Source organism: Empidonax traillii, unplaced genomic scaffold (genome assembly GCF_003031625.1).
Source record: "Empidonax traillii isolate 1590-97213 ecotype Southwest subspecies unplaced genomic scaffold, ASM303162v1 scaffold586:size682069, whole genome shotgun sequence".
Lineage (NCBI taxonomy): Eukaryota > Metazoa > Chordata > Aves > Passeriformes > Tyrannidae > Empidonax > Empidonax traillii.
Window position 1 is genome coordinate 268,029 of NW_020955779.1, and position 15,856 is coordinate 283,884.

The following is a 15,856-nucleotide window of genomic DNA, read 5'->3' on the forward strand; positions in this document are numbered from 1 at the left end:
AGAGGTGAAATGTTTGGCTCCTGGTCTTATACTGAGAAATTCTGACTATGCCCCTCTTAAAATTCTTTCAGTATCTACAAACTGCAGGCAACATAATGTCTAAATAGTAGTAATTCGTGATAAAGCACTGTAGTGGCTGGCAGGTACACAATTGCCCTGTAACTACCTGAGACCTGGCTACCTGTAACTTTCAGCTCAGGATACCTGAAGGTGTCACAAGGGACAGTGTTGCTTCTCATCTGCATTACACTCAACTTCTGCTTTTCTTTTTATAAATCTTAAGAAAGCTATATATGACCTAAAACTCTGCTCAATTGAAATATATTTATATATTACCACATGGAACACATAAAAATATTCCTGCTATTAACAGCCTATTATCATCAACATATCTATAATATCTGCTTTTTGTCTTCCATATTCTATTATGTTGTCAATGAGGATCATTCATATTAGACATAGAAACAAATAGCATTTATTACACTTTTTTGTTGACTCTAAGTGCATGTAATTACCATACAAAATAGTTCTAAGTAGTTTTATCATGCTGAACTGCATTGGCCAATAGCCCTCCAAGACTCCTTCCCCAGGTTTTTCACATGTACAGTCCTGAGAACCGAAGATTTAATTTCATTTCTAGAGACTGTAGTGTTTCAAACTCATCACCTTGAAGATGGAAAGCCAATCAAATGGACTTTGCAAGGCTGAAGGAGGCTGTTTTCAGATTTCAGAAGGTATAACTGGACAGGAAGACTGGGAATCAAACTACGACCTGCAGTCTCTGACAACAGGGTAAGGTGAAAACTAAAAAGAGACAACAGATATAATGAGCACATCTTTCTCTTAGAAGTCTGAACAGTTGATGCTCAAGATTGGAACAAGGCAGTAAAAGATCATTAGGACAAATTACAAAGAACCTGGAATTTGTGACTTGTAGCACTATGGCTTTCCAGCACTCTGTCTGCAGGAGGAGCCTCTTCATGCCTCCCACCAGGACTGTTCTACCAAAGAGCTGTGCCTTCTAAAATTGTTCTCAAAAAAATTTTAACTGTATGGAGTATGCTATGCAAAGCAGTTATCAAAAAATAGATACCAGTTCTGTCCTTGATATTAAATAGGATCATTTGGATTACTGCAATCAAATATTAAAAAAAAAGCATTCATTACGAATGTGAATTTACATCCCTTCAGTTGTAGAAATGATCAGAAGAATATCTCATTTAAAATTAGCATTAAGTAAGACTTAAAAATTGAATTGATTGGAGAATAATAGCCTATCCAACTCTTTGCTGTCTTCAACTCCCTTTAAAATAAGAACTTTTCTTAAGAAATATATAAATCATTATTATTTTCAGCCCATATCAGTTATGCAGCCCCAATCAGTTTGGGGCGAGAGTTATTTTGGGTTGGTTCCACTGGGATAAGAATCCTGATGGAGTCGGTAATTCCTTACAACACTGCTCTTGATTAACACTGAATGCACAAACCCTTTGTCCTTGAACTTTTAAAACCAAGGCCAAACAAGAAGGAAGGGGTTTTGTTTGCAATTCTGTGCGTCTTCTGCTTGAAAGTACTGTGCCCAAAATCCCTCCCTCAGGTTTTGTTTGGGGTCACATAGCTGGAGCCTCCTCCAGCTACATGTGAGCTTGCTTAGCTCTCTGTGCTATTTCTGACTCTCTTCTACCCCCCAAGGAAATTGCTGCCTTCGAGTTGATCTCCACCTGAATGGGTAGATTAGTCCCTAACAAAACCACCCTGCTGCTGGGTTCACATTCCTAAAGAGCCTTGTGGGGAGCCTGCCCAGCTCCAGTTGTTTAAGTGATCTGTTAAGACAAGGAACGGTTAATTATTCTGGTCTCCCCTGAATGGTTGACATCCATCAGAACATCAGCTCAGGCTGGCAGGATGTATTGAATCCTTTCTAAAACACTCTAACCTCAATCATCGTTTTAATCGCTGTCCCACCACTACTTTGTCCCACCACTACTTCCTGAGACTGCAGCCTGAGAGAGCCGAGGCTCATTATCACCTAATCAGCAGCAGGGCTTCCCCACACTTTATACACCCCTCTGGCATTTCCAGACACTGCTTTTCAGAACAAGAAGTATTAGGCCATGGAGAACTACTTGAGGCTTGCCTTTGCTGCTTCTGCTATGATCTTGACTTTGAACTAGTATTATCTGCGATGTCTTTCTGACCGTCTACATCTTCCTGACATGCATAGGAAATGCTGATAAATAGGAAACTACCTAAGGCTCCTGAGTTCCACTGTGTCCAGATGCCATCTGCCATGAACTCAAGCACTCCTCAACTCTGCCCCCCTTGCACCATGCTGTTCAGGCTGGAGACAAAGCTTTCAGCTGCCCTATAGACAAAAAGTAATTCCTTTTCGTCTTCACAGGTTACAGAGAAGGAAATATGCGTTATTATGGTAGAGGAAAAGGCTATCTGCAATGAATGAAAAAGATCTGTCTGTCAGCATAAAACATTCATAGAGTGTATGCTGAAGGGAAGGCAGATTATTTCTTGGGGATCACAGTCCTTCTTGGTACAGTGGGTTTTTTACTCAGTTTCTTGTCTGCTGGGAAACTATATTTCAGAGGAAATGTGTTGAGTGGCAGATCACAGGCCAGTCACTCGACTAATGCCAACTGACATCTGTACATTAAGCTAAACCAAGTGATCTTTGGCCCTAATAGAAGCAAAAGTCAACCATATGTACACGATACATATGCACACAGAAAGCAGCAAACCAACCCCAAACCACAACCAAACCCAGGTCATACCACTCCAAAGATTATAAGTAACTAAGCAGAACAAAGGTCTATCCCTAAATGCTAAAGTTCAGTGTAAGGGCTTTTTTTATGGCTGATAACATACCGTGCCCCACTGTTAAGGACTTTTTATAGCTGAACAAAACCTAACAATCAGTTTTTATGTAATACATCTCATTAAAAAAAAAAAAAGTGAGAAAGTGCTCTACCAAGGAGGTCAATATTGTTATCTCTGTTTCTCAGAAAGCTGAGCAGCAGAGTGGAGGTAAGGTGCCTAAGGAGCCTTACTTAGAAGGCTATAGGAGTGCAGAAGACTTCTCCAGTCCAAAAGTCAGAAGCATAAAGGGACCAGCTGTGCTTTACCCAGGTAGTTACACAGTACTCCGTTTGTAGTAGGAATGTTTCCCAAACACTGCAAGCACTAATTCAGCTCCACCGACTGCTCTGGGAGTGGCTGCAGCAGCCAGGGCCACCTCTACGCTAGGGGACAGGCATACAGACAAGTTCCTGCACCGTCAGCTGGAGTATGAAATTACAGCACTTCAGCTGCTTTGCAGAAGCGGCCACGCGCGCGCTGGGCCGCCACCGCCGAGGCCAGGCCGCTCAGCCTTCGGTGAGGGCATGTAAACCACACCGGCGCGGGACAGGGCTGGGGAAAGGTTAGGAGGAAAGCCAGGACGGGGGATTTACTGAATCTATCGCTGTTCAGCTACCCCAGCCGGTGCATCCTTACCACACTCCTGCCCGCCCGGGAGCTGGGACCCTGCAGCACCAGTGCCTCAGGCAGACCCGGCACGGCGTTTGCAGCTGCACGGGGTCACTCCGTGCTCTGCAGAGCAGCCCAAAGGACAGAGCCAGTCTCCTGACCCCATGGCCCTGCTCCTGACTGCTCTGGGAACCAAGTAAATGACACAGCAACGTTTATTGTTTGATTTAACACGAAACATGCCACCGGCCTGGCCCACTGACCCTGGTTTCCTGCACACTGCCGGCGATTGGAAAGCGAACCTCTTGCCACAGAGTTCAGAGTTCTCTACTAGGGAGAGAGGACTGGATCACTCTCTTTTTTCCTTCTACATGTGCAGGAAAAAAAGCCCTCTCAGGATAACTTATTAACCCAAATTACCTTCCATTCTTATCTCATCCTGCTTATGAGTCACACTGACGGGCTTTCAGCAAGACTTACAGAGCCCTGCAAAGGTCCTCCACATGAATTTTCAGACTTGGTGGAGACCTGCCAGTGCCCATTCCTTTACTTGACCAAGCAGTCTCAGCAAGGGAATCTGTAGCTCAAGGCTCACCTCTTCTGTAAGGGTGCTCCATTTGCCTCCGGTTTACCCCGCATGAAACATGATCTATGGTTTCCACATTTAAATCCCAGCAACATCCTCTGCAGCCTGTTGGTCAGTCTGCCTTTCAACTCCTCGTGGGAAAAATCTAGGAGCAGTTAGTCTCCCAGTAAGGATGTATATAGCAGACTATGCATCTATATGTTGTCATGGAGATGGCATGGGATTTGTCTGAGAGTTTTGCCAGTTGGGTTTCTTCTGCATCACACATTTGTACAGAAATTAGGTTTTCACAAAAATACACTATCCAAAGTTTTCCAGAGCAGAAGTGGAACATAGATCTGTGTCAGAGCAGATCAGGTCACCTTATTCATGATGACTTGCATGGGCCTTAATTTTTTATTTTCCACTTAAATTGCTTGTGATTTCATATCCACATAACATCACTGAGTTCAGAGAATTAAACTAGTGAAAAATAATTGACGGGGGGGAAAAAGCAGACCATATGTTTTAAAAGAAAAATTTAAAAATGCAGGATGACAGAATATAGTAGTCTTCTGCAAATACAGTGGGACTCAGACAACTGGTCTGGGAATTGACCTTAACAGTTAACCTGAGACATCTGAAACCTTCAACATTTTCCACCTTTGCCTGATGTTTCTAAGGTAAGCAATTTTACCATTTGTGTTCATCTCATTTTTTTCTATTTATAGTCTCAAAAATTTAATAAAAGTTATTTTCAGTTAAACAGCAATTTTTTTTAATCTTTTAAAAGGAGAAAAATTAATCCCTTTCCAAATTGCACCCTGTCCATAAAAGACAAATCATGTCGCCCACAGAAATCATATTCCAAATAGCACAGTAAATGCCTGCAATCAAAGAGGCCAAGGACCTAACAGCTAATTATGTAATCAGAAGCAAACCTGAGAAGCCACCATCAGCTCACAACCTGCAGACCATATTCAATTTAAACATTAAAAAAAAAAAGTCACCCTAGTCTCTCTAGATGACATCCTTATGGTGTAGCCTCTTCTATCTAACCACACAGTTAAACCTCTCACCTTTTCCAAGCTCTCATCTAACTGTGCTAGATTAATTTTTTAATTTTACTTGGAAATGACAGTCTGCTGCTGGCCTCCTTCTAAAGGTATTCAGATCTGAGATTACTATAGAGAACCTGCTGCATTTTCATACCACTGCTAGGACAGATCCACTGAGTGAGAAAAGCTGCCTTGTGTCTGTTGACATGAATAATCCCCAACATTTTTAATATAGGCTGCCTTTGCCAGTTGGCTGACACTTGTGCTATGCCATGAATAAAAGCTATTTGATGACAGTTGAGAAATGGACTCAAGACACTTGGTGCTGTATTTCCTCTGTTCTATGGGAGCTGGTCCCTATTGTTTGTCATGTGCAGGGATGTAAAGATGTTAAAGGCAATTTGAACACAGCCAGTGGTGACGTGGTAGTGTAAGGCAATGTAGTGCAGTGAGACCCCAAACCTCTTCTAATAGCCTGCTTCTTATTTTTGTTCCTCAAATGGCTTCGCTGCCTATAGGAAGTTTAAGTCACTGTAAGTTTAAATAACAAACATTTGTATGCATTTATCTAGCTAGAGGTCCAAAGTGTGCCTTCATATCAAGAGAGAAAAATTCCTCTTATTACCCAGCTAGAGAAAGTTTAAAGTTTTCTGTGTATCATATAAGCAAGGGGATTAATAATACATAGTTACTTACTGGTGACGGCTGCTCTTCAAAAAACCCTTGCGTTTGTATCTGTGGGGTGTGCACTGTAGGAGAACCACAAATTCCTGATGTGAAGAACATGCACTCCATGAAAACCACGTGGGACAACAGCTCAGGTGACTCTGCATGAGTGTATGTGGTGTATTAGTGCTAGTAAGGAAGAAAAGATAGGAATTTAAGGTAGAGTTGACATAACAAGAGGAAAAATGTTTGTCTAACAGCAAATGGGAGACGGATTGAGGTGTCTGAGGAGTATGAAGAAAAAAAGCAAGATTGAACTATCCAAGAACCAGATAAAATGAGCAGAAAGGAGGGATGACTGGGAGAATACAGGCAGGAGGAGGAGGAGGAGTGGGAGGAACGAGATTAAAGGCAAAGTAACATTACAGAAGGCCTTGAAGGGAAAGATAGGGAGATTTATATAGAGGCTGAGAGAGACATGAAATCAGTGGGATTTGAAAGATGGGCTGGTGTGTCACAGCTGTGGGTTTTTAGCAGGAGAGCAAATGGGGAAAGAAAGAGGAGAGGAAGGGAAGGAGGATGGACTGCTGCAGCACAGACATCCACTGCATGGATAAGAGTCTTTTGAAGATGGACAGTGATTTAAGGTAGATCTAAGGTAGATTTAAAGAACATTTAATACATCCCAGTACTTAGGAGACAAAGCTTACAGATAACCTATGGAAACCTTTCTATTAATAGAAAACCCCAATAAACATCATGAAGTTCAAAGACCTGACAGGAAGATGCAACACATAATATACTCAGCAGGCAAAAGTCCTTAAAAATATGGTCAGTGGTCTGCAAAGAAAGCAACAAGGGCTGTTATCCTCAAACAGAGAATTCACTTGATTCCATTCCAAGCTGATGCTTGCCATGGGTTTTGCCCTCACTGATAAGTAATATTAATCACATTTACAGGTTAGTCAAAGTTTTCTCTCCACACAAGTCCTTACCAGAGTTTTCTCTGCAAACCTGACCCAGCTGAGAGAGGCGCTACCCACACTGCCCTCTCCCCTGTTGTCAGATCAGAGCTGGAGCTGACAAAATGCACCTGCCATAACGACTCACCACTAACGACCCTGCACCTTCAATATAAAGTTTCAAGCACCTGATATTAGTGTGACACTGGCGAGCTCTGCTGTCTCTGTCTGCAGGCCTGGAGCTTTGCAGAGCACTGAGCCCTTCTGAGGCACCCAAGGAGAGATGAGGTGGCAATGCTTCATAGCTGCCTCTGGGAAAGGAAGCCCTGTGCTCTCCAGCAAATGGCTGAGACAAGAATCTGCACAAAACCAGCTGAAGCAGCACGAGAAAAATCAGAAGCCGGAGAGAATTATTTCCCCCCCAGAAGAGGGAAGAAATGGTGTGCACACATAGACAGTGTCCTGGGGGTTATAAGGCGAGACACGGTGACACAATGATGGCATAATTTCCAGATGATCTGTCGAGCAGAAGATGCTTTGGAAAGCTCTGTTAGCCAGATCAGCTTTTGGGATGTGTGACTAACAGCAATAGGCCATAATAATTATTTTTTAAATGTCACTTCAAGCACAGTTTTCTCCTGATTATCACTAGAGCACATTTCTGGCACAAAGTGCCTTTGTACAGTGTATCTTGCTAGTATCTGAAGCTAGCACTCAGCTTTAGGCAAAGATGTTAAAAACAGTATAGCATTTTGCTCTTGCAAGGGAGAAATCTCACAATTAGGCCATCTGCTACCTTGCACACCAGTGACAGCTTGTCCTCCTATTTGCTGATAGAACCAGGGCTGGCAATTAAATAGCAGCCCTTCCTCCCTACCCTCCTCCCAACCCCAACAGCTACACCCCTGCGCCACAGCTCCTCTTGTGCAGCACCCACCAGAGATTTCCTTCTTCTCCTGAAAAGGGACAAGCTGCTGCATTCCCCTGCCAGGTACCTCCCTGCAGCCACTCCCTGCCCCTCTCCTTTTGCCCTGGCTTTGACTCCCTTGAGCCACAGCACTAGGTGGGGGCAGGCTGATGCTGATGTTGTAGAGGATGAAGTTGCAGCTCCTCGATGGCATGATGCTTATTCCCACATCATATTAACCAGTCACAGTGAAGAGGGAGCTGCCTCTGCACCTGATGTGAGTGCTTTCATGTAGCTTGAGCCTCCTCGAGATAAATCTGTTTCAGAGTAGACTGAGAAAATGACTGATAGGCCACACTAATTTCAGCCTTTCTGCAGGCAGGAAGAGAGGGTCTCATTATACCCCGTCTCTACAAATAACTGCATCCCAGCATAGAAGTACCTACCCCACCTTGCAATGCAGCGATTAGCTGTGGTGGTGGGGAGCTCAGCACTGCCGGGCACCTTCACACTTCCATCAAACCCAGTTTCTCCCAGAGGCTGAGCAGCCCAAATCCACGTCCCTGCTGTACACCACAGTCCCCTGGGCAAAGAGTTCACTAGCTGCTTCTCCTGGATGCTCCCTGCACAGCACTGGCACCGTGTCATGGAGACCACAGCTCCTGTGTTCTCCCCTTCCATTCCCCTTCCATTCCCTGTGCCCTCACCCTTGCTGCACTCATCTGGCATCCTCCCGTCCTCCACCTCTCTGCAGAAGACAGCTCTCTTCAGTGGGCTGCTGGCAGATAATGTGCCTGACTCATAATGGCTTGCTTTCTTTTAAAGATGGATATCTCTGAAGTTGGTGGGGTTTATGTCTCTCAAATTCATAATCCTGTGATTGCGATGATGTTCAGAACCAGAGTTACTACAGCACAGAGGCTGGATGCAGCGGCACGCTCGGGGCTGAGTGCCGAGCTGGGAGCAGATAAACACACTGCACATACTTTATAAGCCACAGAGACCTGTAGCAACGCTGTGCTCCCAATTAGATGCCACACTTTGCCTTCTTTCGGCACATCAAGAACATTAGTGTGTTTTCAGCAGGACCCAAAAACCCAGACACAAAAAGGCAGACCTGGGGCTTAGCTTCACAGTTACTTTTCCTCTGACAGCTTTGTAGAAAGCTAAATATTCAGGCCCCTAATTAGCATGTATTTCTTTAAGGGGGGTTGTCCTCTTAGTGCTAATCCGTGCTGAATGGCCGAGCGCACGAAATTTTACTTATGGTGCTGGATGAATTCACCTGTGGGGCAGCTGATCAGTACAAGGGTCTCTGCATTGCTCCAGTGATGAAATGGGGCTTGCTCTGCTCTGTTCGGTGAGCTACGTTTCCCTTTGCTGGGCTCTCCGGCATGGGCAGACATTTGAAACGGGAGGTGGTCTAGGTCGATGATGTTTGTCATGGGGAAGAGGACGCGTTCCTGCTGCCAGGCAACCAGCGCTGCAGCGCCCGTGCCAATGGCTGCAAACACCTCTGCAGAGGCAGGTCTACAGAAGGAGCGGCCAACCCGGGGCTGCTGAGGGGGCCCCATCACCCCACGGAGCCGGGGGGTGCCACAGCTTCTCCCCCAGGGGACTCCTGCAGAGGTAAAGTGGGGAGATGGGGCTGTGCCCCCTTCCCTGCCCACCTGAGGGTCCCTATCCGGGAGCCAGGGCACTCGGGGAGCTCAGTGCCCACTGCATCAGAGGAGATTTTCTGCCCTGCTTCCAGCTGCAGTTTTGGTCAGTGCTGCTCAGTGGGATGTGCCCCTGCAGCACAGACCCAGATGAGAAAGTTTGCATGGTGGTGCTTCAGGGTCTGCAAGGATGTCCACAGAGCCCCCCACCCTCCCTCAGCACTCATCCCTAGGTGCATGGGGGCTTTTCACACCTTCTGCAGACAGCTTTCCACTCCTGCCCATTCACCCCTATCCATCCTGTGGCACAGCCTTCCTGCAGGGCTGGCACAACGCAGGTGCTCCATCACTTGCCCAATGTTCACCATATACCTATGCCCCAAAGAAACAAAGCCCTTCTCATCATCCTCTCTGCTGAATCTTCAGCCACTCTGGTGTGGGGTAAAAGGAGTGAAGAGGGACCCCAGACTGGTGTTAGTAACAGTGTGGGGAGGGGGTGCAATTGCTGTTCTGGCTGGTGAGCTCCAGAGGGAAGTCCTATGCTCTACTCTTAGCCTGGGTCATGAATTTCTTTCCCCAAACCCTGCTGCAATCTGCCACACACAGCTCGTCAACTGAGGATGCAGTAGATTTCACTCATGACAGATATGCATACACATATATGCATGAAAAGCTCATTCAGTAGGATTAGGCCAAATTACCATAGTGTGTGCAAAACAGCAGTGCCATCCGCTGAAAGCATGCCCTTTGCTAGCTCATTTTGATAAATGACTTTGTGTCATGGTTTCTTCCAGTCTCTCATTCCAGGAATATTATTGTGAAGACAACATGGAGACCTTTCTAGTAAGTGTTTCAAGAAGTTTTCATGTACTGATAGTTTGGCCTCTGTGATCTGATATTTCCAGGGGAAATTTTTATTCAGATTTTTGTTTAGTTTTTATTTTACATTTTAGGGGCAAAATACCTGCAATGCCAAAGAACACATCTTGTTCCATCCCACTTGATCCTTCACAGACAGAGTTTGGCCATAAGTCCAGTGGGAAATGGAGATAATGTGTACTCTTGCCACTTTGCACAGACTAAACCCTAGAAATACCTATGTGAGTTGAGAGCAGGTGAAGAGAAAGGCAAGACCAGATAATTTATTGCAGCTCCCCCCTATGGTAGTTACAGACAAATCTCCATGGATGAAACGTTACTTGCAGAAGTTTGAAGTTGGGGGATAGGAATCGTGTCCCTTTTGGAGCCTGGGAGCAATTTACTTCCAGCATGCAGCGAACAACAGAGCAGCAGTGATAGCGAAGGGCAGTTCAGAAACTGCATTTTCTCCCCAAGATCCTTCCCATTTTTCCCTGCATCTCCTCACTTGTGCTTGTAGCAAGGCAGGTGGCATTGCTGCCGAGTGCAGATGGCTGTAGGAGATGGAGCACTGCCTCCTCCAGTGCCAGTGGGTGCAGGCGACCAAGTCTCTACCAGCCCGAGCAGCCTGGACTGGGAAGCAGACTCTGTTACAGTCGTGCGCAATGCTGCCTGATGATTCACTCCAACTAGCTTTTCATTCCCTTGGGAACACAGAAGGGAGGCAGGGAGCAGATCAGCACCCTGCAGACCCAGTTTCCCCATACCTAAGCTTACCCTTCCAGCGAACCCATGCCCTTACTTAGGAGGAGTATGGCAAACCTGTCAGAATAAACACCATTAAGGATTATTGTTAGAATATATGAAACAAGGACTTAACCTAATGCCTTGAACTCTCATCAGTCCTAATAAAAGGTGAGGGGTCAGCTTGAGGGCTATCCTGCAAACTGGGCAAGCCGTGGTGATGCAGAGTGCTACCGGTTAGGCCACTGGGCTGGCCTGGCAATAGTTTTTAGCAGAGTAAAATACCTGACTTTGACAGCCAGCATGCTGGTTTGTGTGTGCATAATTTGCTGTGATCATGCTATAAATCAAGATGAGACTGCTAAAATTATGTATGACCTCATTTGATAGATTATCTAATAAGGAATTTGCTAATGCAGTTTATCACTTAAAAAGCCATACGACTGCTAAGGATGGGTACTTTGCTGCAGCACATTTAAACCTAATTGTCAGAGGAGAAAAGCAAGCGGATTTCAGAGGTGAGTTAGAAGAGCATCCTTATGAGGATGATGTCTTCACTAAATCAGTGGTGCAATGCAGCAAGCAGGGTGGAAAGGAGTCTCCTCTGGATAAAGGTACAGAAAGCTGCTAGACAAGGCTGTGCTGTGTGAGAATACTGCATGGACTCACTGATCAGTAGTGCCTTTATAAGTGTAAATAGTTGTATCCTAATGGGCATGCTTGCTTTTATTGTTTGATCTAGTGTTATCTTTTAGTTTTTATGACATTTCAGTTCTGTTTCACTGTCTTGCAAGCAGATCTAAAATCCCTGATATGTGGAAAGAAACTACCAGCCTAGACCTCTAGCTCTAACTTGCTATTCTGGTTATCATGCCTGTCAGAATGAAAAGAGTAATTGTTTTGCTGCTATATGTTACCATCAAATATTTTTGTTCTTCCAGTCCTGTGACTCATTTAAAAAGACTGAACATCACTTTGACGTACACAAACAGAACTAGAAAGCGGCTCAAGCCAATGAAACAAAGCTTGTTTTGCAGGTTTGTTAATCACATATTCTGTTCCAATCCTAAATTTATGATTAATATGATTAAAATATAAATGCTGTTTTCTTTACCTGATGTTTTTCTAAAGCTCATTCTGGGGTCTAAATGCCTGTATACATTCCCTGGATGTATAATACTGTTCAAAATCTCTGAGATAAACATTAAACCTTCTCACAACTCTGTGTGTGTGTGTGGAGGGGGAGGTGTTGGAGAAGTGATGATTTTGAACTCCGTTTTAGGATTCAGAAAAATGAGGTGGAAACATGAAAGAGCTTACAAAAGGCCACACAAAAAAATCATTATCAGAGCCAAGGCTAAGCCTCTGACTTCCCTGATCCCCATCTCGTCTCTTGACTGCTTAGAGCAAAGCTTGCACATGTCCCCTTTCTAGCCCCCTGCACCTTGAGCACACCTGGCCTCATTTGTACCCCGCCCAGAAGGGGGAGTTTGTTCTTCTCCAGGGGAAATAATGCATTTTGGCAGGATGTTGCTGTAGAGAAAGCAAGACATGACCGTTGGCATAAGAAGGTGGGAGGTAATTTTACTGAGCACTGCTAAGTCAATACAGTAGGTGATACCTCCACATTGACTTAGGTGTGTAACTAATGATTTGGGATTGTACAGGAGCTACTGGTATCCCAAGAAAAGCAAAGGTACCTGTAAACTACATATAAAGGGCCTAGTATCAAGGAGCTGAAGAAGGATATTTTGCTAGAGTCATAAATTAGAGTCACACGGAGGGACTCCCCATGACATTTGCATAGGAAGCCCACCTAAATACGAGGATGCCCGTGTTGATAATGTAATCCCAGCTGAGTATCTGGAACTGTTCCTGGGAGTCTGCGTTTCTGTATGAACACACAAAACAAAGCTGTGTGTATACATCTGACTGGAATGATTTATTTACAAAAGAGAAAAACACAAAGTAATGGCAGTATCATCTACCTCATTAAATGGCCAGCTCTAAATGGGAGAAGCCACTTGAGGGGTAACAGCATAGTTCACCACCGTGCCACATCACCATTTGTGGTTTTCCCCACTGACATTAATTGATACAAACTGAGTTAGTGGATTTCACATTTAAGACACGTCTACAACAAGGTGGTCTCAGGGCACCTGCTCACTCAACCTAGACTGTCAAATAACTCCCTGATGATAATTTTTGGTCACAGTTGACATGGCTTAGACAGAAGTTTCATCATAAAGTGTTCATTAGTCATTCCTTGAGTCATCCTGTTTCATGAGCTCTTACCCCTACCAAGATAAAATCTAGCTATCAGTAACAATTCTCAGAGACCTACCAGTCAGCGATTGTGTGATGCAACCTGTAGCAGCCAGGCAGAATTTACTCCTCCGTATTTTATCTCCTGCCAGTTATCAGCAAGGCAAAGTAAAAACAGCTGCTCTGAGCCCACATTATTGCAGTGAGATTCCAAGGGAGAAAAGCTGAACCTCATTTAAAACCAAGGGAGAACCAAGAGGAGAAATAAGGGTCCTAAGCCTGTACCTTTGAAGTGGAATTTTTTTCCTCAGTGCACATCATTCAAAATAAATGCTTCTCATGCCTACTGGGCAACAAACCTTGCAATGTAGCTGCATCTAGTGTGCTTGGCCATATGGTTAGTAATGCACCATGAAGTGATACATATTATAAAAATAGTACTGGTAGAATTATTCTTAAAACACCCCTTATGGGCCAAAAATATCCTCTAGAAGAAACAGACTGTGAAAGTACATATTGAGGTTGTTATCTGGTACAACAGGCGAATTCTCCTGCCGTGCAAAATCAAAAGGTAGTTTTTTTTTTTTTTTTTTCCTCTGAAAACATTAAGTAAACATTCCTAGAAAGACAGAAGTGCAATGCCTGGCACGAGCTGCAGCAAGCATCTGCTGCTCAGTGGTTAAAGATTGCCCAGAAAAGTCCAGGGGACATGGGAAGAGAGCTGGGCTGAAGCTGAGGTCATACCTGAGGATCATTCTACATTCCTCCAAAGGGTGGAAATCCCACCCACCACACATTCTCCTAGATCATATGGGAGATCTTCAGCTGAGTCACTGTAGAAACGCAATTTAGAAATTTCCAAAGCTGGAAGGAGGAAAGTTTTACAGACATCCTATTATGTTCAACTTACATAATCGCAGTACTTAGCTGCTTAGATAATATAGTGATAGAGCTTTATGGAATTAAAAGAGAAAAAGCTCTCACAGATAATATTATAGCAAGAATGGAATTATAGTGCTCAAAAAATCTGTAAAATAAGTCTCATTTTCTTTCTGGCTTTATTGGACATTTCCAAGAGGGACTTAAGGCAACAAAGATGATGCCTCAACCCATAATAGTGATGACATAATTTACACTGAACTGTGACTTCTCAAAGCATTATTTTGCTTTTGGAAAGAGAAGCTTCTGATGACTTAGACACAAAAAGGCAAAGATCAGGGTTCAAATAGTAGTATTAAGAGGATTGTTTTGGTCCTGTTGGACTGCAAAATTTGTATTAAATTCAGTGTGGATTCTTGCTCTCATCTGTATTTAACAAAATGTTTTGCAAAAGATGAGCAACTCTTATCTCCATGTACTGTAAAGATTATCACAAAAGTCTTGCACAAATGGCTGCAGCAAAGGACTGTAAGTAATGTGGAAGAGTAATGATGCAAGCATGTTACACCTAGAAATATTTCCTCTCTGATCACAAATTTTGGTGTTTATCTGTGTTACATAAAATACCGAGGAGTTAGATCCTCCATTAGCTTAAGTAGTAGCTCTATCAAAGCACATGGAATTATGTTCATTTGTATAAGATGATCACATATTTGAAAAACATATTTTGGCCTAGATGGCTGACAGACTTTCAGCAGGGCTCTCCAGAGTAAGGGACTAGAAGGAAATAAGCCCTTTTAGAAAATAATACTCACATTACTTCATATTACTTCAGTAATGTGAGTAAGTAAGAAGTATGTCTTACCCAGTGAGAAATGTACCCTTTTTTCATACATACAAGCCATGGTATCCCTAATAAAACAACAACACCTTCTGTTGCAAAAACAGGATAGACACGTATATTGAACAATACCAGGGGGTGCTTACCCTAGAAGTGTTTCCTTTGCACTGCTTCTGGTACCTTCCTCTGCTTGCTTTTCCAAAGTAGCGCCTCTGGTGGTTCAGCTTTTGTGCAGGTTATTCAAGGACTCTTTTTCAAGTACCAGTACACTCCCAGGGATAAGGTTTATCTGAAAGGTAGACTATGCAAACGAACATACAATAAACTTATGCAGTTCCACATTTTTTCCACTCCAAAGATTGTTCTTCCATCACCTGACATTTTGGTGCAAAATGCATCAACAGCCTAGAAGCTGGTATGTAAACTTCACATGCCAAACAGAGGGAATGCTAAGGACATCCATAGCTGAAGATTTTCTATGATGGGAGAAGACTATATTCATGTGAGGGTGGAAAACTTGGTTTACCAACAGTCAAGCCATTTGCTTTGGAATAATTTGATCACTATTGGCATTAGACCAATTACAACTTTACATGGTTCAACTGTCCTTGGGAAAGCATAGAATTCCAGCTTCCATTACCAAACACAGGACTGAAAAGGGCAAGGAATGATAACAAAGGAATTTAAGCTATCTATTACCAGAAAGCAGACCTGATTTCCAACAAAACATCTGCCATTAAAAACTGATTTGCAACAAAACCCCCATTTTCTTTGTGCAGTCTTATACCTAAGGTTAGCCAGACACTAGAGGTAAAATGCCAAACCATTTTGCTTATTGACAACAAAAGTCTGCCAGTTCTTTGCAGCAATAGTAAAAAAAAAATATAAAGGTAGCTACCTGTGATGCTGCTCTTCCATCATTTTGAAGCTGTTGTTCAGGATATTGTATTACTTTTTATCTTTATTTATTTCC

At 43.6% G+C, this 15,856-nt stretch overlaps 1 long non-coding RNA gene across 1 annotated transcript; it reads left to right on the forward strand.

Moving 5' to 3' along the window:
- Nucleotides 1–11,029: 11,029 nt before the first annotated feature.
- LOC114064857 lies at nt 11,030–11,936 on the forward strand. Its single transcript, XR_003572821.1, has 2 exons — nt 11,030–11,512; nt 11,840–11,936. It is a non-coding gene; the product is annotated as an uncharacterized LOC114064857 (long non-coding RNA).
- Nucleotides 11,937–15,856: the final 3,920 nt, after the last annotated feature.